Source organism: Tympanuchus pallidicinctus, unplaced genomic scaffold (assembly GCF_026119805.1).
Source record: "Tympanuchus pallidicinctus isolate F22 unplaced genomic scaffold, pur_lepc_1.0 scaffold124, whole genome shotgun sequence".
Taxonomy (NCBI): domain Eukaryota; kingdom Metazoa; phylum Chordata; class Aves; order Galliformes; family Phasianidae; genus Tympanuchus; species Tympanuchus pallidicinctus.
The window spans coordinates 52,130-74,625 of NW_026294642.1; the positions used below are offsets into that span (position 1 = coordinate 52,130).

The 22,496-nt window shown below is 33.0% G+C and overlaps 1 long non-coding RNA gene across 1 annotated transcript in view; it reads left to right on the forward strand.

Annotated features, from left to right (window-relative positions):
- The window catches only part of LOC128075708 (uncharacterized), a 35,204-nt gene that overhangs the window by 11,166 nt on the left and 1,542 nt on the right, over nt 1-22,496 (forward strand). The window lies entirely within an intron of this gene.

Sequence of the window (22,496 nt, forward strand, 5' to 3'; positions counted from 1 at the left end):
ATTTCTAGGAAAAATAAGCGATATATCAGGGGTCAAAACAGGGATTTCTATGAAAATCAGAGATATTTTAGGGGAAAAACAGGGATTTCGATAAAAATAAGCAATATTTCAGACGAAAAACAGGGAATTCGGTGAAAATAAGCGATATGTCAGGGGAAAAACAGGGATTTCTATGAAAATAAGCGATATTGTAGGGGAAAAACAGGGATTTCTAGGAATGAAGCGATATTTCAGGGGAAAAACAGGGATTTCTATGAAAATAAGTGATATTTCAGACGAAAACCCGGGATTTCTATGAAAATAAGTGATATATCAGGGGAAAAAAGAGGGATTTCTAGGAAAATAAGCGATATTTCAGGGGAAAAACAGAGATTTCTATGAAAATAAGCGACATTTAAGGGGAAAAACAGGGATTTCTAGGAAAGAAGCGATATTTCAGGGGAAAAACAGGGATTTCTATGAAAATAAGTGATATTTTAGGGTAAAAAACAGGGATTTCTATGAAAATAAGCGATATTTCAGGGGAAAAACAGGGATTTCTAGGAAAATAAGCGATATTTAATGGAAAAAAAAAAGGGAATTCGGTGGAAATAAGTGAAATTTCAGGGGAGAAACAGGGATTTTAATGAAAATAAGCAATATTTGAGGGTTAAATACAGGGATTTCTATGAAAATAAGGGATATTTTCGGGTTCAAAACTGGGATTTCCATGAAAATAAGCAATATATAATGGGAAAAACAGGGATTTCTATGAAAAAAAGCGATATATCAGGGTTCAAAACAGGGATTTCTATGTAAATAAGCGATATTTCAGGGGAAAAAAAAGGAATGTCGATGAAAATAAGCAATATTTTAGGGGAAAAAGAGGGATTTCTATGAAAATAAGCGATATTTCAGGGGAAAAACAGGAATTTCTATGAAAATAAGCGATATTATCGGGTTCAAAATAGGGATTTCTATGAAAATAAGCGATATATCAGGGTTCAAAACAGGGATTTCTATGAAAATAAGCGATATTGTAGGGGAAAAACAGGGATTTCTATGAAAATAAGCGATATTTATGGTTAAAAACAGGGATTTCTATGAAAATAAGCGATATTTATGGTTAAGAACTGGGATTTCTATGAATATAAGCTATATTTCATGGGTAAAACAGGGATTTCTATGAAAATAAGCGATATTTCAAGGGAAAAACAGGGATTTCGGTGAAAATAAGCGATATTTGAGGTTAAAAACAGGGATTTCTATGAAAATAAGCGATATTTCAGGGGAAAAAAGAGGGATTTCTATGAAAATAAGTAATATTCCAGGGGAAAAAGAGGTATTTCTATGAAAATAAGCGATATTTCAGGGGAAAAACAGGGATTTCTAGGAAAGAAGCGATATTTCAGGGGAAAAACAGGGATTTCTATGAAAATAAGTGATATTTTAGGGTAAAAAACAGGGATTTCTAGGAAAATAAGCGATATTTCAGGGGAAAAACAGAGATTTCGATGAAAATAAGCGATATTTCAGGGAAAAAAAAGGGAATTCGGTGAAAATAAGTGAAATTTCAGGGGAGAAACAGGGATTTTAATGAAAATAAGCAATATTTGAGGGTTAAATACAGGGATTTCTATGAAAATAAGGGGTATTTTCGGGTTCAAAACTGGGATTTCCATGAAAATAAGCGATATTCAATGGGAAAAACAGGGATTTCGATGAAAATAAGCGATATATCAGGGTTCAAAACAGGGATTTCGGTGAAAATAAGCGATATTTCAGGGGAAAAAAAAGGAATGTCGATGAAAATAAGCAATATTTTAGGGGAAAAAGAGGGATTTCTATGAAAATAAGCGATATTTCAGACGAAAAACAGGGATTTCGATGAAAATAAGCGATATTTCAGGGAAAAAAAAGGGAATTCGGTGAAAATAAGCGATATATCAGGGTTCAAAACAGGGATTTCTATGAAAATAAGCGATATTTCAGGGGAAAAAAAGGGATTTCAAGTAAAGAAGCGACATTTAAGGGGAAAAACAGGGATTTCTGTGAAAATCAGAGATATGTCAGGGGAAAAACAGGGAATTCGATGAAAATAAGCGATATTTTAGGGGAAAAACAGGGATTTGTATGAAAATAAGCGATATTTCAGGGGGAAAACAGGGATTTCGATGAAAATAAGCGATATTTTAGGGGAACAACAGGGATTTCTATGAAAATAAGCGATATTTCAGGGGAAAAACAGGGATTTCTATGAAAATCAGAGATATTTCAGGGGAAAAACAGGGAATTCGGTGAAAATAAGCGATATGTCAGGGGAAAAACAGGGATTTCTATGAAAATAAGCGATATTGTAGGGGAAAAACGGGGATTTCTAGGAATGAAACGATATTTCAGGGGAAAAACAGGGATTTCTATGAAAATAAGTGATATTTCAGACGAAAACCCGGGATTTCTATGAAAATAAGTGATATTTCAGGGGAAAAACAGGGATTTCTAGCAAAATAAGCGATATTTCAGGGGAAAAACAGGGATTTCTATGAAAATAAGCGACATTTAAGGGGAAAAACAGGGATTTCTAGGAAAGAAGCGATATTTCAGGGGAAAAAGAGGGATTTCTATGAAAATAAGTGATATTTTAGGGTAAAAAACAGGGATTTCTATGAAAATAAGCAATATTTCAGGGGAAAAACAGGGATTTCTAGGAAAATAAGCGATATTTAATGGAAAAAAAAAAGGGAATTCGGTGAAAATAAGTGAAATTTCAGGGGAGAAACAGGGATTTCTATGAAAATAAGCAATATTTGAGGGTTAAATACAGGGATTTCCATGAAAATAAGCAATATATAATGGGAAAAACAGGGATTTCGATGAAAATAAGCCATATATCAGGGTTCAAAACAGGGATTTCTATGTAAATAAGCGATATTTCAGGGGAAAAAAAAGGAATGTCGATGAAAATAAGCAATATTTTATGGGAAAAAGAGGGATTTCTATGAAAATAAGCGATATTTCAGGGGAAAAACAGGAATGTCGATGAAAATAAGCGATATTTTAGGGTTCAAATAGGGATTTCTATGAAAATAAGCGATATTTCAGGGGAAAAACAGGGATTTCTATGAAAATAAGCGATATTTATGGTTAAAAACAGGGATTTCTGTGAAAATAAGCGATATTTATGGTTAAAAACTGGGATTTCTATGAATATAAGCTATATTTCATGGGTAAAACAGGGATTTCTATGAAAATAAGCGATATTTCAAGGGAAAAACAGGGATTTCGTTGAAAATAAGCGATATTTGAGGTTAAAAACAGGGATTTCTATGAAAATAAGCGATATTTCAGGGGAAAAAAGAGGGATTTCTATGAAAATAAGTAATATTCCAGGGGAAAAAGAGGTATTTCTATGAAAATAAGCGATATTTCAGGGGAAAAACAGGGATTTCTAGGAAAGAAGCGATATTTCAGGGGAAAAACAGGGATTTCTATGAAAATAAGTGATATTTTAGGGTAAAAAACAGGGATTTCTAGGAAAATAAGCGATATTTCAGGGGAAAAACAGAGATTTCGATGAAAATAAGCGATATTTCAGGGAAAAAAAAGGGAATTCGGTGAAAATAAGTGAAATTTCAGGGGAGAAACAGGGATTTCTATGAAAATAAGCAATATTTGAGGGTTAAATACAGGGATTTCTATGAAAATAAGGGATATTTTCGGGTTCAAAACTGGGATTTCCATGAAAATAAGCGATATTCAATGGGAAAAACAGGGATTTCGATGAAAATAAGCGATATATCAGGGTTCAAAACAGGGATTTCGGTGAAAATAAGCGATATTTCAGGGGAAAAAAAAGGAATGTCGATGAAAATAAGCAATATTTTAGGGGAAAAAGAGGGATTTCTATGAAAATAAGCGATATTTCAGACGAAAAACAGGGATTTCGATGAAAATAAGCGATATTTTAGGGTTCAAAACCGGGATTTCTATGAAAATAAGCGATATATCAGGGTTCAAAACAGGGATTTCTATGAAAATAAGCGATATTTCAGGGGAAAAAAAGGGATTTCAAGGAAAGAAGCGACATTTAAGGGGAAAAACAGGGATTTCTATGAATATAAGTGATATTTCAGGGGAAAAACAGGGATTTCGATGAAAATAAGCGATATATCAGGGTTCAAAACAGGGGTTTCTATGAAAATAAGCGATATTTCAGGGGAAAAACAGGGATTTGTATGAAAATAAGCGATATTATCGGGTTCAAAATAGGGATTTCTATGAAAATAAGCGATATATCAGGGGTCAAAACAGGGATTTCTATGAAAATAAGCGATATTTCAGGGGAAAAACAGGGATTTCGATGAAAATAAGCGATATATCAGGGTTCAAAACAGGGATTTCTATGAAAATAAGCGATATTTATGGTTAAAAACTGGGATTTCTATGAAAATAAGCGATATTTCAGGGGAAAAACAGGGATTTCGATGAAAATAAGCGATATTTCAAGGGAAAAACAGGGATTTCTAGGAAAGAAGCGATATTTCCGGGGAAAAAAGAGGGATTTCTATGAAAATCAGAGATATTTCAGGGTTAAAAACAGGGATTTCTATGAAAATAAGGGACATTTCAGGGGAAAAACAGGGATTTCTGGGAAAATAAGCGATATTTAAGGGTAAAAAACAGGGATTTCGATGAAAATAAGCGATATTGTAGGGGAAAAACAGGGATTTCAAGGAAAATATGCAATATTTTAGGGGAAAAACAGGGATTTCTATGAAAATAAGCGATATTTTAGGGTAAAAAACAGGGATTTCTAGGAAAATAAGCGATATTTAAGGTTAAAAATAGGGATTACTATGAAAATAAGCAATATTTAAGGGGAAAAACAGGGATTTCTAGGAAAATAAGCAATATTCCAGGGGAAAAAAAAGGAATGTCGATGAAAATAAGCAATATTTTAGGAGAAAAAAAGGGATTTCGATGAAAATAAGCGATATTTCAGACGAAAAACAGGAATTTCGATGAAAATAAGCGATATTTAAGGGTTCAAAATAGGGATTTCTATGAAAATAAGCGATATTTAAGGGTTCAAAAAAAAGAGATTTCTATGAAAATAAGCGATATATTAGGGTTCAAAATAGGGATTTAGATAAAAATAAGCCATATTTCAGACGAAAAACAGGGATTTCGATGAAAATAAGCGATATTGTAGGGTTCAAAACAGGGATTTCTATGAAAATAAGCGATATTTCCGGGGAAAAAACAGGGATTTCTATGAAAATCAGAGATATTTCAGGGGAAAAGCAGGGATTTCTAGGAAAATAAGCGATATTTCAGGGGAAAAACAGGGATTTCGGTGAAAATAAGCGATATTTCAGGGGAAAAACAGGGATTTCTATGAAAATAAGCGATATTTTAGGGTAAAAAAAAGAGATTTCTATGAAAATAAGCGATATTTCAGGGTTAAAAACAGGGATTTCTATGAAAATCAGAGATATTTCAGGGGAAAAACAGGGATTTCTATGAAAATAAGCGATATTTAAGGTTAAAAACAGGGATTTCTATGAAAATCAGAGATATTTCAGGGGAAAAACAGGGATTTCGATGAAAATAAGCGATATTTAAGGGAAAAAAAAGGGAATTCGGTGAAAATAAGTGAAATTTCAGGGGAGAAACAGGGATTTCTATGAAAATAAGCAATATTTGAGGGTTAAATACAGGGATTTCTATGAAAATAAGGGATATTTTCAGGTTCAAAACTGGGATTTCCATGCAAATAAGCTATATTTCAGGGGAAAAACAGGGATTTCGATGAAAATAAGCGATATTTCAGGGGAAAAAAAAGGAATGTCGATGAAAATAAGCGATATGTCAGGGGAAAAAGAGGGATTTCTATGAAAATAAGCGATATTTCAGACGAAAAACAGGGATTTCTATGAAAAAAAGCGATATTTTATGGTTCAAAATAGGGATTTCTATGAAAATAAGCGATACTGTAGGGGAAAAACAGGGATTTCTATGAAAATCAAAGATATTTCAGGGGAAAAACAGGGATTTCTAGGAAAATAAGCGATATTTCCGGGGAAAAACAGGGATTTCTATGAAAATAAGCGATATTGTAGGGGAAAAACAGGGATTTCTATGAAAATAAGCGATATATTAGGGTTCAAAATACGGATTTCGATAAAAATAAGCAATATTTCAGACGAAAAACAGGGATTTCGATGAAAATAAGCGATATATTAGGGTTCAAAACAGGGATTTCTATGAAAATAAGCGATATTTCCGGGGAAAAAACAGGGATTTCTATGAAAATTAAAGATATTTCAGGGGAAAAACAGGGATTTCTAGGAAAAATAAGCGATATATCAGGGGTCAAAACAGGGATTTCTATGAAAATCAGAGATATTTTAGGGGAAAAACAGGGATTTCGATAAAAATAAGCAATATTTCAGACGAAAAACAGGGAATTCGGTGAAAATAAGCGATATGACAGGGGAAAAACAGGGATTTCTATGAAAATAAGCGATATTGTAGGGGAAAAACAGGGATTTCTAGGAATGAAGCGATATTTCAGGGGAAAAACAGGGATTTCTATGAAAATAAGTGATATTTCAGACGAAAACCCGGGATTTCTATGAAAATAAGTGATATATCAGGGGAAAAAAGAGGGATTTCTAGGAAAATAAGCGATATTTCAGGGGAAAAACAGGGATTTCTATGAAAATAAGCGACATTTAAGGGGAAAAACAGGGATTTCTAGGAAAGAAGCGATATTTCAGGGGAAAAACAGGGATTTCTATGAAAATAAGTGATATTTTAGGGTAAAAAACAGGGATTTCTATGAAAATAAGCAATATTTCAGGGGAAAAACAGGGATTTCTAGGAAAATAAGCGATATTTAATGGAAAAAAAAAAGGGAATTCGGTGGAAATAAGTGAAATTTCAGGGGAGAAACAGGGATTTTAATGAAAATAAGCAATATTTGAGGGTTAAATACAGGGATTTCTATGAAAATAAGGGATATTTTCGGGTTCAAAACTGGGATTTCCATGAAAATAAGCAATATATAATGGGAAAAACAGGGATTTCTATGAAAATAAGCGATATATCAGGGTTCAAAACAGGGATTTCTATGTAAATAAGCGATATTTCAGGGGAAAAAAAAGGAATGTCGATGAAAATAAGCAATATTTTAGGGGAAAAAGAGGGATTTCTATGAAAATAAGCGATATTTCAGGGGAAAAACAGGGATTTCTATGAAAATAAGCGATATTATCGGGTTCAAAATAGGGATTTCTATGAAAATAAGCGATATATCAGGGTTCAAAACAGGGATTTCTATGAAAATAAGCGATATTTCAGGGGAAAAACAGGGATTTCTATGAAAATAAGCGATATTTATGGTTAAAAACAGGGATTTCTATGAAAATAAGCGATATTTATGGTTAAAAACTGTGATTTCTATGAATATAAGCTATATTTCATGGGTAAAACAGGGATTTCTATGAAAATAAGCGATATTTCAAGGGAAAAACAGGGATTTCGGTGAAAATAAGCGATATTTGAGGTTAAAAACAGGGATTTCTATGAAAATAAGCGATATTTCAGGGGAAAAAAGAGGGATTTCTATGAAAATAAGTAATATTCCAGGGGAAAAAGAGGTATTTCTATGAAAATAAGCGATATTTCAGGGGAAAAACAGGGATTTCTAGGAAAGAAGCGATATTTCAGGGGAAAAACAGGGATTTCTATGAAAATAAGCGATATTTTAGGGTAAAAAACAGGGATTTCTAGGAAAATAAGCGATATTTCAGGGGAAAAACAGAGATTTCGATGAAAATAAGCGATATTTCAGGGAAAAAAAAGGGAATTCGGTGAAAATAAGTGAAATTTCAGGGGAGAAACTGGAATTTCTATGAAAAAAAGCAATATTTGAGGGTTAAAAACAGGGATTTCTATGAAAATAAGTGATATTTTAGGGTAAAAAACAGGGATTTCTAGGAAAATAAGCGATATTCAATGGGAAAAACAGGGATTTCAATGAAAATAAGCGATATATCAGGGTTCAAAACAGGGATTTCGGTGAAAATAAGCGATATTTCAGGGGAAAAAAAAGGAATGTCGATGAAAATAAGCAATATTTTAGGGGAAAAACAGGGATTTCTATGAAAATAAGCGATATTTCAGACGAAAAACAGGGATTTCGATGAAAATAAGCGATATTTCAGGGAAAAAAAAGGGAATTCGGTGAAAATAAGCGATATATCAGGGTTCAAAACAGGGATTTCTATGAAAATAAGCGATATTTCAGGGGAAAAAAAGGGATTTCAAGGAAAGAAGCGACATTTAAGGGGAAAAACAGGGATTTCTATGAATATAAGTGATATTTTAGGGGAAAAACAGGGATTTCTATGAAAATCAGAGATATGTCAGGGGAAAAACAGGGAATTCGATGAAAATAAGCGATATTTTAGGGGAAAAACAGGGATTTGTATGAAAATAAGCGATATTTCAGGGGGAAAACAGGGATTTCGATGAAAATAAGCGATATTTTAGGGGAACAACAGGGATTTCTATGAAAATAAGCGATATTTCAGGGGAAAAACAGGGATTTCTATGAAAATAAGCGATATTTCAGGGGAAAAACAGGGAATTCGGTGAAAATAAGCGATATGTCAGGGGAAAAACAGGGATTTCTATGAAAATAAGCGATATTGTAGGGGAAAAACGGGGATTTCTAGGAATGAAACGATATTTCAGGGGAAAAACAGGGATTTCTATGAAAATAAGTGATATTTCAGACGAAAACCCGGGATTTCTATGAAAATAAGTGATATTTCAGGGGAAAAACAGGGATTTCTAGCAAAATAAGCGATATTTCAGGGGAAAAACAGGGATTTCTATGAAAATAAGCGACATTTAAGGGGAAAAACAGGGATTTCTAGGAAAGAAGCGATATTTCAGGGGAAAAACAGGGATTTCTATGAGAATAAGTGATATTTTAGGGTAAAAAACAGGGATTTCTATGAAAATAAGCAATATTTCAGGGGAAAAACAGGGATTTCTAGGAAAATAAGCGATATTTAATGGAAAAAAAAAAGGGAATTCGGTGAAAATAAGTGAAATTTCAGGGGAGAAACAGGGATTTCTATGAAAATAAGCAATATTTGAGGGTTAAATACAGGGATTTCCATGAAAATAAGCAATATATAATGGGAAAAACAGGGATTTCGATGAAAATAAGCAATATATCAGGGTTCAAAACAGGGATTTCTATGTAAATAAGCGATATTTCAGGGGAAAAAAAAGGAATGTCGATGAAAATAAGCAATATTTTATGGGAAAAAGAGGGATTTCTATGAAAATAAGCGATATTTCAGGGGAAAAACAGGAATGTCGATGAAAATAAGCGATATTTTTGGGTTCAAAACCGGGATTTCTATGAAAATAAGCGATATATCAGGGTTCAAAACTGGGATTTCTATGAAAATAAGCGATATTTCAGGGGAAAAACAGGGATTTCTATGAAAATAAGCGATATTTATGGTTAAAAACAGGGATTTCTATGAAAATAAGCGATATTTATGGTTAAAAACTGGGATTTCTATGAAAATAAGCGATATTTCATGGGTAAAACAGGGATTTCTATGAAAATAAGCGATATTTCAGGGGAAAAACAGGGATTTCGTTGAAAATAAGCGATATTTGAGGTTAAAAACAGGGATTTCTATGAAAATAAGCGATATTTCAGGGGAAAAACAGGGATTTCTATGAAAATAAGTAATATTCCAGGGGAAAAACAGGGATTTCTATGAAAATAAGCGATATTTCAGGGGAAAAACAGGGATTTCTAGGAAAGAAGCGATATTTCAGGGGAAAAACAGGGATTTCTATGAAAATAAGTGATATTTTAGGGTAAAAAACAGGGATTTCTAGGAAAATAAGCGATATTTCAGGGGAAAAACAGAGATTTCGATGAAAATAAGCGATATTTCAGGGAAAAAAAAAGGGAATTCGGTGAAAATAAGTGAAATTTCAGGGGAGAAACAGGGATTTCTATGAAAATAAGCAATATTTGAGGGTTAAATACAGGGATTTCTATGAAAATAAGGGATATTTTCGGGTTCAAAACTGGGATTTCCATGAAAATAAGCAATATTTAATGGGAAAAACAGGGATTTCGATGAAAATAAGCGATATATCAGGGTTCAAAACAGGGATTTCGGTGAAAATAAGCGATATTTCAGGGGAAAAAAAAGGAATGTCGATGAAAATAAGCAATATTTTAGGGGAAAAAGAGGGATTTCTATGAAAATAAGCGATATTTCAGACGAAAAACAGGGATTTCTATGAAAATAAGCGATATTTTAGGGTTCAAAACCGGGATTTCTATGAAAATAAGCGATATATCAGGGTTCAAAACAGGGATTTCTATGAAAATAAGCGATATTTCAGGGGAAAAAAAGGGATTTCAAGGAAAGAAGCGACATTTAAGGGGAAAAACAGGGATTTCTATGAATATAAGTGATATTTCAGGGGAAAAACAGGGATTTCTATGAAAATCAGAGATATGTCAGGGGAAAAACAGGGATTTCGATGAAAATAAGCGATATTTTAGGGGAAAAACAGGGATTTGTATGAAAATAAGCGATATTTCAGGGGAAAAACAGGGATTTCTAGGAACATAAGCGATATTTTAGGGGAAAAACAGGGATTTCGATGAAAATAAGCGATATTTCAGGGGAAAAACAGGGATTTCTATGAAAATCAGAGATATTTCAGGGGAAAAACAGGGATTTCTATGAAAATAAGCGATATTTAAGGGAAAAACAGGGAATTCGGTGAAAATAAGCGATATGTCAGGGGAAAAACAGGGATTTCTATGAAAATAAGCGATATTGTAGGGGAAAAACAGGGATTCCATGAAAATAAGCAATATTTAAGGGGAAAAACAGGGATTTCGGTGAAAATCAGAGGTATTTCACGGGAAAAACAGGGATTTCTATGAAAATAAGCGATATTTTAGGGTAAAAAACAGGGATTTCTAGGAAAATAAGCGATGTTTAAGGTTAAAAACAGGGTTTTCGATGAAAATAAGCGATATTTCAGGGGAAAAACAGGGATTTCTATGAAAATCAGAGATATTTCAGGGGAAAAACAGGGATTTCTATGAAAATAAGCGATATTTCAGGGGAAAAACAGGGATTTCGGTGAAAATAAGCGATATTTCAGGGGAAAAACAGGGATTTCTATGAAAATAAGCGACATTTAAGGGGAAAAACAGGGATTTCTATGAAAATAAGCGATATTTTAGGGTAAAAAAAAGAGATTTCTATGAAAATAAGCGATATTTAAGGTTAAAAACAGGGATTTCAAGGAAAATATGCAATATTTTAGGGGAAAAACAGGGATTTCTATGAAAATAAGCGATATTTATGGTTAAATAAAGGGATTTCTATGAAAATAAGCGATATTTAAGAGGAAGAACAGGGATTTCTATAAAATAAGCGATATTTTAGGGCAAAAACAGGGATTTCTATGAAAATAAGCGATATTGAAGGTTAAAAACGGATTTCTATGAAAATCAGAGATATTTCAGTGGAAAAACAGGGATTTCGATGAAAATAATCGATATTTCAGAGAAAAAACAGGGAATTCGGTGAAAATAAGTGAAATTTCAGGGGAGAAACTGGGATTTCTTTGAAAATAAGCAATATTTGAGGATTAAATACAGGGATTTCTATGAAAATAAGCGATATTTCAGGGGAAAAAAGAGGGATTTCTATGAAAATAAGTAATATTCCAGGGGAAAAAGAGGTATTTCTATGAAAATAAGCGACATTTAAGGGGAAAAAAAAGGGATTTCTAAGAAAGAAGCGATATTTCAGGGGAAATACAGGGATTTCTATGAAAATAAGTGATATTTTAGGGTAAAAAACAGGGATTTCTAGGAAAATAAGCGATATTTCAGGGGAAAAACAGAGATTTCGATGAAAATAAGCGATATTTCAGGGAAAAAAAAGGGAATTCGGTGAAAATAAGTGAAATTTCAGGGGAGAAACAGGGATTTCTATGAAAATAAGCAATATTTGAGGGTTAAATACAGGGATTTCTATGAAAATAAGGGATATTTTCGGGTTCAAAACTGGGATTTCCATGAAAATAAGCGATATTCAATGGGAAAAACAGGGATTTCGATGAAAATAAGCGATATATCAGGGTTCAAAACAGGGATTTCTATGTAAATAAGCGATATTTCAGGGGAAAAAAAAGGAATGTCGATGAAAATAAGCAATATTTTAGGGGAAAAAGAGGGATTTCTATGAAAATAAGCGATATTTCAGACGAAAAACAGGAATTTCTATGAAAATAAGCGATATTTTAGGGTTCAAAACCGGGATTTCTATGAAAATAAGCGATATATCAGGGTTCAAAACAGGGATTTCGATGAAAATAAGCGATATTTCAGGGGAAAAACAGGGATTTCAAGGAAAGAAGCGACATTTAAGGGGAAAAACAGGGATTTCTATGAAAATCAGTGATATTTCAGGGGAAAAACAGGGATTTCTGTGAAAATCAGAGATATGTCAGGGGAAAAACAGGGATTTCGATGAAAATAAGCGATATTTCAGGGGAAAAACAGGCATTTCGATGAAAATAAGCGATATTTTAGGGGAAAAACAGGGATTTCGATGAAAATAAGCGATATTTCAGGGGAAAAACAGGGATTTCTATGAAAATCAGAGATATTTTAGGGAAAAACAGGGATTTCGATGAAAATAAGCGATATTTAAGGGAAAAACAGGGAATTCGGTGAAAATAAGCGATATGTCAGGGGAAAAACAGGGATTTCTATGAAAATAAGCGATATTGTAGGGGAAAAACAGGGATTTCGGTGAAAATCAGAGGTATTTCACGGGAAAAACAGGGATTTCTATGAAAATAAGCGATATTTTAGGGTAAAAAACAGGGATTACTAGGAAAATAAGCGATATTTAAGGTTAAAAACAGGGATTACTATGAAAATAAGCGATATTTCAGGGGAAAAACAGGGATTTCGGTGAAAATCAGAGATATTTCAGGGGAAAAACAGGGATTTCTATGAAAATAAGCGATATTTCAGGGGAAAAACAGGGATTTCGGTGAAAATAAGCGACATTTAAGGGGAAAAACATGGATTTCTATGAAAATAAGCGACATTTAAGGGGAAAAACAGGGATTTCTATGAAAATAAGCGATATTTTAGGGTAAAAAAAAGAGATTTCTATGAAAATAAGCGATATTTAAGGTTAAAAACAGGGATTTCAAGGAAAATATGCAATATTTTAGGGGAAAAACAGGGATTTCTATGAAAATAAGCGATATTTATGGTTAAATAAAGGGATTTCTATGAAAATAAGCGATATTTAAGAGGAAGAACAGGGATTTCTATAAAATAAGCGATATTTTAGGGCAAAAACAGGGATTTCTATGAAAATAAGCGATATTGAAGGTTAAAAACGGATTTCTATGAAAATCAGAGATATTTCAGTGGAAAAACAGGGATTTCGATGAAAATAAGCGATATTTCAGAGAAAAAACAGGGAATTCGGTGAAAATAAGTGAAATTTCAGGGGAGAAACTGGGATTTCTTTGAAAATAAGCAATATTTGAGGATTAAATACAGGGATTTCTATGAAAATAAGCGATATTTCAGGGGAAAAAAGAGGGATTTCTATGAAAATAAGTAATATTCCAGGGGAAAAAGAGGTATTTCTATGAAAATAAGCGATATTATCGGGTTCAAAACAGGGATTTCTATGAAAATAAGCGATATTTCAGGGGAAAAACAGGGATTTCTATGAAAATAAGCGATATATCAGGGTTCAAAACAGGGATTTCTATGAAAATAAGCGATATTTATGGTTAAAAACTGGGATTTCTATGAAAATAAGCTATATTTCAGGGGAAAAACAGGGATTTCGATGAAAATAAGCGATATTTAAGGGGAAAAACAGGGATTTCTAGGAAAGAAGCGATATATTTCAGGGGAAAAAAGAGGGATTTCTATGAAAATCAGAGATATTTCAGGGGAAAAACAGGGATTTCTATGAAAATAAGCGACATTTAAGGGGAAAAACAGGGATTTCTATGAAAATAAGCGATATTTAAGGGTAAAAAACAGGGATTTCTATGGAAATATGCGATATTGTAGGGGAAAAACAGGGATTTCAAGGAAAATATGCAATATTTTAGGTGAAAAACAGGGATTTCTATGAAAATAAGCGATATTTTAGGGTAAAAAAAAGGGATTTCTATGAAAATAAGCGATATTTCAGGGGAAAAACAGGGATTTCTATGAAAATAGAGATATTTCAGGGGAAAAACAGGGATTTCGATGAAAATAAGCGATATTTTAGGGGAAAAAACGGGGAATACGGTGAAAATAAGTGAAATTTCAGGGGAGAAACAGGGATTTCTATGAAAATAAGCGATATTTGAGGGTTCAAAACTGGAATTTCCATGAAAATAAGGGATATTTTAGGGTTCAAAACTGGGATTTCGATGAAAATAAGCGATATATCAGGGTTCAAAACAGGGATTTCGATGAAAATAAGCGATATTTCAGACGAAAAACAGGGATTTAAATGAAAATAAGTGATATTTTCGGGTACAACATAGGGATTTCTATGAAAATAAGCAATATTTGAGGATTAAATACAGGGATTTCGATGAAAATAAGCGATATTTGAGGCGAAAATACAGGGATTTCTATGAAAGTAAGGGATATTTTCGGGTTCAACACTGGGATTTCGATGAAAATAAGCGATATTTTAGGGGAAAAACAGGGATTTCTATGAAAATAAGCGATATTTCAGGGGAAAAAAAAGGAATGTCGATGAAAATAAGCAATATTTTAGGAGAAAAAGAGGGATTTCTATGAAAATAAGCGATATTTCAGACGAAAAACAGGGATTTCGATGTAAATAAGCGATATTTTAGGGTTCAAAATAGGGATTTCTATGAAAATAAGCGATATTTCAGGGGAAAAAACAGGGATTTCTATGAAAATAAGCGATGTATTAGGGTTCAAAATAGGGATTTCGATAAAAATAAGCAATATTTCAGACGAAAAACAGGGATTTCGATGAAAATAAGCGATATATTAGGGTTCAAAACAGGGATTTCTATGAAAATAAGCAATATTTCCGGGGAAAAAACAGGATTTCTATGAAAATCAGAGATATTTCAGGGGAAAAGCAGGGATTTCTATGAAAATAATCGATATGTCAGGGGAAAAACAGGGATTTCTATGAAAATAAGCGATATTGTTGGGGAAAAACAGGGATTTCGATGAAAATAAGCGATATTTCAGGGGAAAAACAGGGATTTCGGTGAAAATAAGCGATATTTCAGGGGAAAAACAGGGATTTCGGTGAAAATAAGCGATATTTCAGGGGAAAAACAGGGATTTCTATGAAAATAAGCGATATTTTAGGGTAAAAAAAAGAGATTTCTATGAAAATAAGCGATATTGTTGGTTAAAAACAGGGATTTCTATGAAAATAAGCGATATTTTGGTGGAAAAAAACGGGATTTCTATGAAAATAAGTGAAATTTCAGGGGAGAAACAGGGGTTTCTATGAAAATAAGCAATATTTGAGGGTTAAATACAGGGATTTCTATGAAAATAAGGGATATTTTCGGGTTCAAAACTGGGATTTCCATGCAAATAAGCAATATCTAATGGGAAAAACAGGGATTTCGATGAAAATAAGCGATATTTCAGGGGAAAAAAAAGGATTGTCGATGAAAATAAGCAATATTTTAGGGGAAAAAGAGGGATTTCTATGAAAATAAGCGATATTTAAGGGGAAAAACAGGAATTTCTATGAAAAAAAGCGATATTTTAGGGTTCAAAATAGGGATTTCTATGAAAATAAGCGATATTTCCGGGGAAAAAAAGGGATTTCAAGGAAAGAAGCGACATTTAAGGGGAAAAACAGGGATTTCTATGAAAATAAGTGACATTTCAGGGGAAAAACAGGGATTTCTACGAAAATAAGCGATATTGTAGGGGAAAAACAGGGATTTCCATGAAAATAAGTAATATTTAAGGGGAAAAACAGGGATTTCTATGAAAATAAGCGATATTTCAGGGGACAAACTGGGATTTCTATGAAAATATGCAATATTTTAGGGGAAAAACAGGGATTTCTATGAAAATAAGCGATATATTAGGGTTCAAAATAGGGATTTCGATAAAAATAAGCAATATTTCAGACGAAAAACAGGGATTTCGATGAAAATAAGCGATATATTAGGGTTCAAAACAGGGATTTCTATGAAAATAAGCGATAATTCAGGGGAAAAAACAGGTATTTCTATGAAAATCAGAGATATTTCAGGGGAAAAGCAGGGATTTCTAGGAAAATAAGCGATATGTCAGGGGAAAAACAGGGATTTCTATGAAAATAAGCGATATTGTTGGGGAAAAACAGGGATTTCTAGGAAAAGGAGCGATATTTCAGGGGAAAAACAGGGATTTCGATGAAAATAAGCGATATATCAGCGCTCAAAATAGGGATTTCTATGTAAATAAGCGATATTTCAGGGGAAAAACAGGGATTTCTATGAAAATAAGCGATATTTAAGGTTCAAATCAGGGATTTCTATGAAAATAAGCGATATTTATGGTTAAAAACTGGGATTTCTATGAATATAAGCTATATTTCATGGGAAAAACAGGGATTTCTATGAAAATAAGCGATATTGTAGGGGAAAAAAGAGGGATTTCGGTGAAAATAAGCGATATTTATGGTTAAAAACTGGGATTTCTATGAATATAAGCTATATTTCATGGGAAAAACAGGGATTTCGATGAAAATAAGCGATATTTCAGGGAAAAAAAAGGGAATTCGGTGAAAATAAGTGAAATTTCAGGGAAGAAACAGGAATTTCTATGAAAATAAGCAATATTTGAGGGTTAAATACCGGGATTTCTATGAAAATAAGCGATATTCAATTGGAAAAACAGTGATTTCGATGAAAATAAGCGATATATCAGGGTTCAAAACAGGGATTTCTAGGAAAATAAGCGATATTTCAGGGGAAAAAAAAGGATTGTCGATGAAAATAAGCAATATTTTAGGGGAAAAAGAGGGATTTCTATGAAAATAAGCGATATTTTAGGAGAAAAACAGGGATTTCTATGAAAATAAGCGATATTTTCGGGTTCAAAAATGGGATTTCCATGAAAATAAGCGATATTGTAGAGATCAAAACAGGGATTTCTATGTAAATAAGCGATATTTCAGGGGAAAAACAGGGATTTCTATGAAAATAAGCGATATTTCAGGGGAAAAACAGGGATTTCGGTGAAAATAAGCGATATTTATGGTTAAAAACAGGGATTTCTATGAAAATAAGCGATATTTCAGGGGAAAAACAGGGATTTCTAGGAAAATATGCGATATTTCAGGGGAAAAACAGGGATTTCGGTGAAAATAAGCGATATTTGAGGTTAAAAACAGGGATTTCTATGAAAATAAGCGATATTTCAGGGGAAAAAAGAGGGATTTCTATGAAAATAAGTAATATTCCAAGGGAAAAAGAGGTATTTCTATGAAAATAAGCGACATTTAAGGGGAAAAGCAGGGATTTCTAGGAAAGAAGCGATATTTCAGGAGAAAAACAGGGATTTCGATGAAAATAAGTGATATTTTAGGGTAAAAAACAGGGATTTCTAGGAAAATAAGCGATATTTCAGGGGAAAAACAGAGATTTCGATGAAAATAAGCGATATTTCAGGGAAAAAAAAAGGGAATTCGGTGAAAATAAGTGAAATTTCAGGGGAGAAACAGGAATTTCTATGAAAAAAAGCAATATTTGAGGGTTAAAAACAGGGATTTCTATGAAAATAAGTGATATTTTAGGGTAAAAAACAGGGATTTCTAGGAAAATAAGCGATATTCAATGGGAAAAACAGGGATTTCAATGAAAATAAGCGATATATCAGGGTTCAAAACAGGGATTTCTAGGAAAATAAGCGATATTTCAGGGGAAAAAAAAGGAATGTCGATGAAAATAAGCAATATTTTAGGGGAAAAAGAGGGATTTCTATGAAAATAAGCGATATATCTGGGTTCAAAACAGGGATTTCTATGAAAATAAGCGATATTTCAAGGGAAAAAAGAGGGATTTCGATGAAAATAAGCGATATTTCAGGGGAAAAACAGGGATTTCGATGAAAATAAGCGATATTTCAGGGGAAAAACAGGGATTTCGATGAAAATAAGCGATATATCTGGGTTCAAAACAGGGATTTCTATGAAAATAAGCGATATGTCAGGGGTCAAAACAGGGATTTCTATGAAAATAAGCGATATGTCAGGGGAAAAAGAGGGATTTCTATGAAAATAAGCGACATTTAACGGGAAAAACAGGGATTTCTAGGAAAGAAGCGATATTTAAGGGGAAAAACAGGGATTTCGATGAAAATAAACGATATTTTAGGGTTCAAAATAGGGATTTCTATGAAAATAAGCGATATTTCAGACAAATAACAGGGATTTCGATGAAAATAAGCGATATAAAAGGGTTCAAAACAGGGATTTCGGTGAAAATAAGCGATATTTCAGGGGAAAAACAGGGATTTCGATGAAAATAAGCGATATTTGAGGGTTAAATACAGGAATTTCTATGAAAATAAGCGATATTTCAGGGGAAAAGCAGGGATTTCTGGGAAAATAAGCGATATATCAGGGTTCAAAACAGGGATTTCTATGAAAATAAGCGATATTTCAGGGGAAAAACAGGGATTTCTGGGAAAATAAGCGATATTTCAGGGGAGAAACAGGGATTTCGATGAAAATAAGGGACATTCCATGGGAAAAACAGGGATCTCTATGAAAATAAGCGATATTTTACGGGAAAAACAGGGATTTCTAGGAAAATATGCGATATTTCAGGGTAAAACCAGGGATTTCTGTGAAAATAAGCGATATTTCAGGGGAAAAACAGGGATTTCAAGGAAAATATGCAATATTTTAGGGGAAAAACAGGGATTTCTATGAAAATAAGCGATATTTCAGGGGAAAAAAGAGGGATTTCTATGAAAATAAGCGATATTTAAGGTTAAAAACAGGGATTACTATGAAAATCAGAGATATTTCAGGGGAAAAACAGGGATTTCGATGAAATTAATCAATATTTAAGGGAAAAACAGGGATTTCTATGAAAATAAGCGATATTTAAGGGAAAAAAAAGGGAATTCGGTGAAAATAAGTGAAATTTCAAGGGAAAAACAGGGATTTCTATGATAATAAGCAATATTTGAGGGTTAAATACAGGGATTTCTATGAAAATAAGGGATAATTTCGGGTTCAAAACTGGGATTTCCATGAAAATAAGCGATATTTCAGGTAAAAAACAGGGATTTCGATGAAAATAAGCAATATATCAGGGTTCAGAACAGGGATTTCTATGTAAATAAGCGATACTTCAGGGGGAAAAAAAGGAATGTCGATGAAAATAAGCGATATTTTAGGGGAAAAAGAGGGATTTCTATGAAAATAAGCGATATTTCAGACGAAAAACAGGAATTTCTATGAAAATAAGCGATATTTCAGGGTTCAAAATAGGGATTTCTATGAAAATAAGCGATATATCTGGGTTCAAAACAGGGATTTCTATGAAAATAAGCGATATTTCAAGGGAAAAAAGAGGGATTTCGATGAAAATAAGCGATATTTCAGAGGAAAAACAGGGATTTCGATGAAAATAAGCGATATTTCAGGGGAAAAACAGGGATTTCGATGAAAATAAGCGATATATCTGGGTTCAAAACAGGGATTTCTATGAAAATAAGCGATATGTCAGGGGAAAAACAGGGATTTCGATGAAAATAAGCGATATGTCAGGGGTCAAAACAGGGATTTCTATGAAAATAAGCGATATTTTCGGGGAAAAATCAGGATTTCTGGGAAAATAACCGATATTTCAGGGAAGAAAGAGGGATTTCTATGAAAATAAGCGATATTTTAGAAGAAAACAGGGATTTGTATGAAAATAAGCGATATTTCAGGGGAAAAACAGGGATTTCTATGAAAATAAGCAATATTTTATGGGAAAAACGGATTTCTATGAAAATAAGCGATATTTCAGGGGAAAAACAGGGATTTCTATGAAAATCAGAGATATTTCAGGGGAAAAACAGGGATTTCTAAAAAAATAAGCGATATTTAAGGGAAAAACAGGGAATTCGGTGAAAATAAGCGATATTTATGGTTAAAAACTGGGATTTCGGTGAAAATAAGCGATATTTCAGGGGAAAAACAGGGATTTCTATGAAAATATGCAATATTTTAGGAGAAAAACAGGGATTTCTATGAAAATAAGCGATATTTTAGTGTTAAATAAAGGGATTTCTATGAAAATAAGCGATATTTAAGAGGAAAAACAGGGATTTCTATGAAAATAAGCTATATTTTAGGGTAAACAACAGGGATTTCGATGAAAATAAGCGATATGTCAGGGGAAAAAGAGGGATTTCTATGAAAATAAGCGACATTTAAGGGGAAAAACAGGGATTTCTAGGAAAGAAGCGATATTTCAGGGGGAAAACAGGGATTTCGATGAAAATAAGCGATATTTTCGGGTTCAAAAAAGGCATTTCTATGAAAATAAGCGATATTTCAGACAAATAACAGGGATTTCGATGAAAATAAGCGATATAAAAGGGTTCAAAACTGGGATTTCTATGAAAATAAGCGATATTTCAGGGGAAAAACAGGGATTTCGATGAAAATAAGCGATATTTGAGGGTTAAATACAGGAATTTCTATGAAAATAAGCGATATTTCAGGGGAAAAACAGGGATTTCAAGGAAAATATGCAATATTTTAGGGGAAAAACAGGGATTTCTATGAAAATAAGCGATATTTTAGGGGAAAAAAGAGGGATTTCTATGAAAATAAGCGATATTTAAGGTTAAAAACAGGGATTACTATGAAAATAAGTGATTTATCAGGGGAAAAACAGAGATTTCGATGAAATTAATCAATATTTAAGGGAAAAAAAGGGATTTCTATGAAAATAAGCAATATTTAAGGGAAAAAAAAGGGAATTCGGTGAAAATAAGTGAAATTTCAAGGGAAAAACAGGGATTTCTATGATAATAAGCAATATTTGAGGGTTAAATACTGGGATTTCTATGAAAATAAGCGATATTTGAGGGTTCAATACTGGGATTTCCATGAAAATAAGCAATATTTAATGGGAAAAACAGGGATTTCGATGAAAATAAGCGATATATCAGGGTTCAAAACAGGGATTTCTATGTAAATAAGCGATATTTCAGGGGAAAAAAAGGAATGTCGATGAAAATAAGCAATATTTTAGGGGAAAAAGAGGGATTTCTATGAAAATAAGCGATATTTCAGACGAAAAACAGGAATTTCTATGAAAATAAGCGATATTTCAGGGTTCAAAATAGGGATTTCTATGAAAATAAGCGATATATCAGGGTTCAAAACAGGGATTTCTATGAAAATAAGCGATATTTCAAGGGAAAAAAGAGGGATTTCAATGAAAATAAGCGATATTTCAGGGGAAAAACAGGGATTTCGATGAAAATAAGCGATATATCTGGGTTCAAAACAGGGATTTCTATGAAAATAAGCGATATTTCAGACGAAAAACAGGGATTTCGATGAAAATAAGCGATATGTCAGGAATCAAAACAGGGATTTCTATGAAAATAAGCGATATTTTCGGGGAAAAATCAGGATTTCTGGGAAAATAAGCGATATTTCAGGGGAGAAAGAGGGATTTCTATGAAAATAAGCGATATTTTAGGGGATAAACAGGGATTTCTATGAAAGTAAGTGATATTTCAGTGGAAAAACAGGGATTTCTATGAAAATAAGCGATATTTTAGGGGAAAACAGGGATTTGTATGAAAATAAGCGATATTTCAGGGGAAAAACAGGGATTTCGATGAAAATAAGCAATATTTTATGGGAAAAACGGATTTCTATGAAAATAAGCGATATTTTCGGGGAAAAACAGGGATTTCTATGAAAATCAGAGATATTTCAGGGGAAAAACAGGGATTTCTAGGAAAAATATGCGATATATCAGGGGTCAAAACAGGGATTTCTATGAAAATAAGCGATATTTCAGGGGGAAATATCAGGATTTCTAGGAAAAATAAGCGATATGTCAGGGGTCAAAACAGGGATTTCTATGAAAATAAGCGATATTTTAGGGGAAAGAAGAGGGATTTCGATGAAAATAGGCGATATTTCAGACGAAAAAGAGAGATTACTATGAAAATAAGCGACATTTAAGGGTTCAAAACAGGGATTTCTAGGAAAGAAGCGATATTTCAGGGGAAAAACAGGGATTTCGATGAAAATAAGCGATATTTTCGGGTTAAAAACAGGGATATCTATGAAAATAAGCGATATTTCAGACGAAAAACAGGGATTTCGATGAAAATAAGTGATATATCAGGGAAAAACTGGGATTTC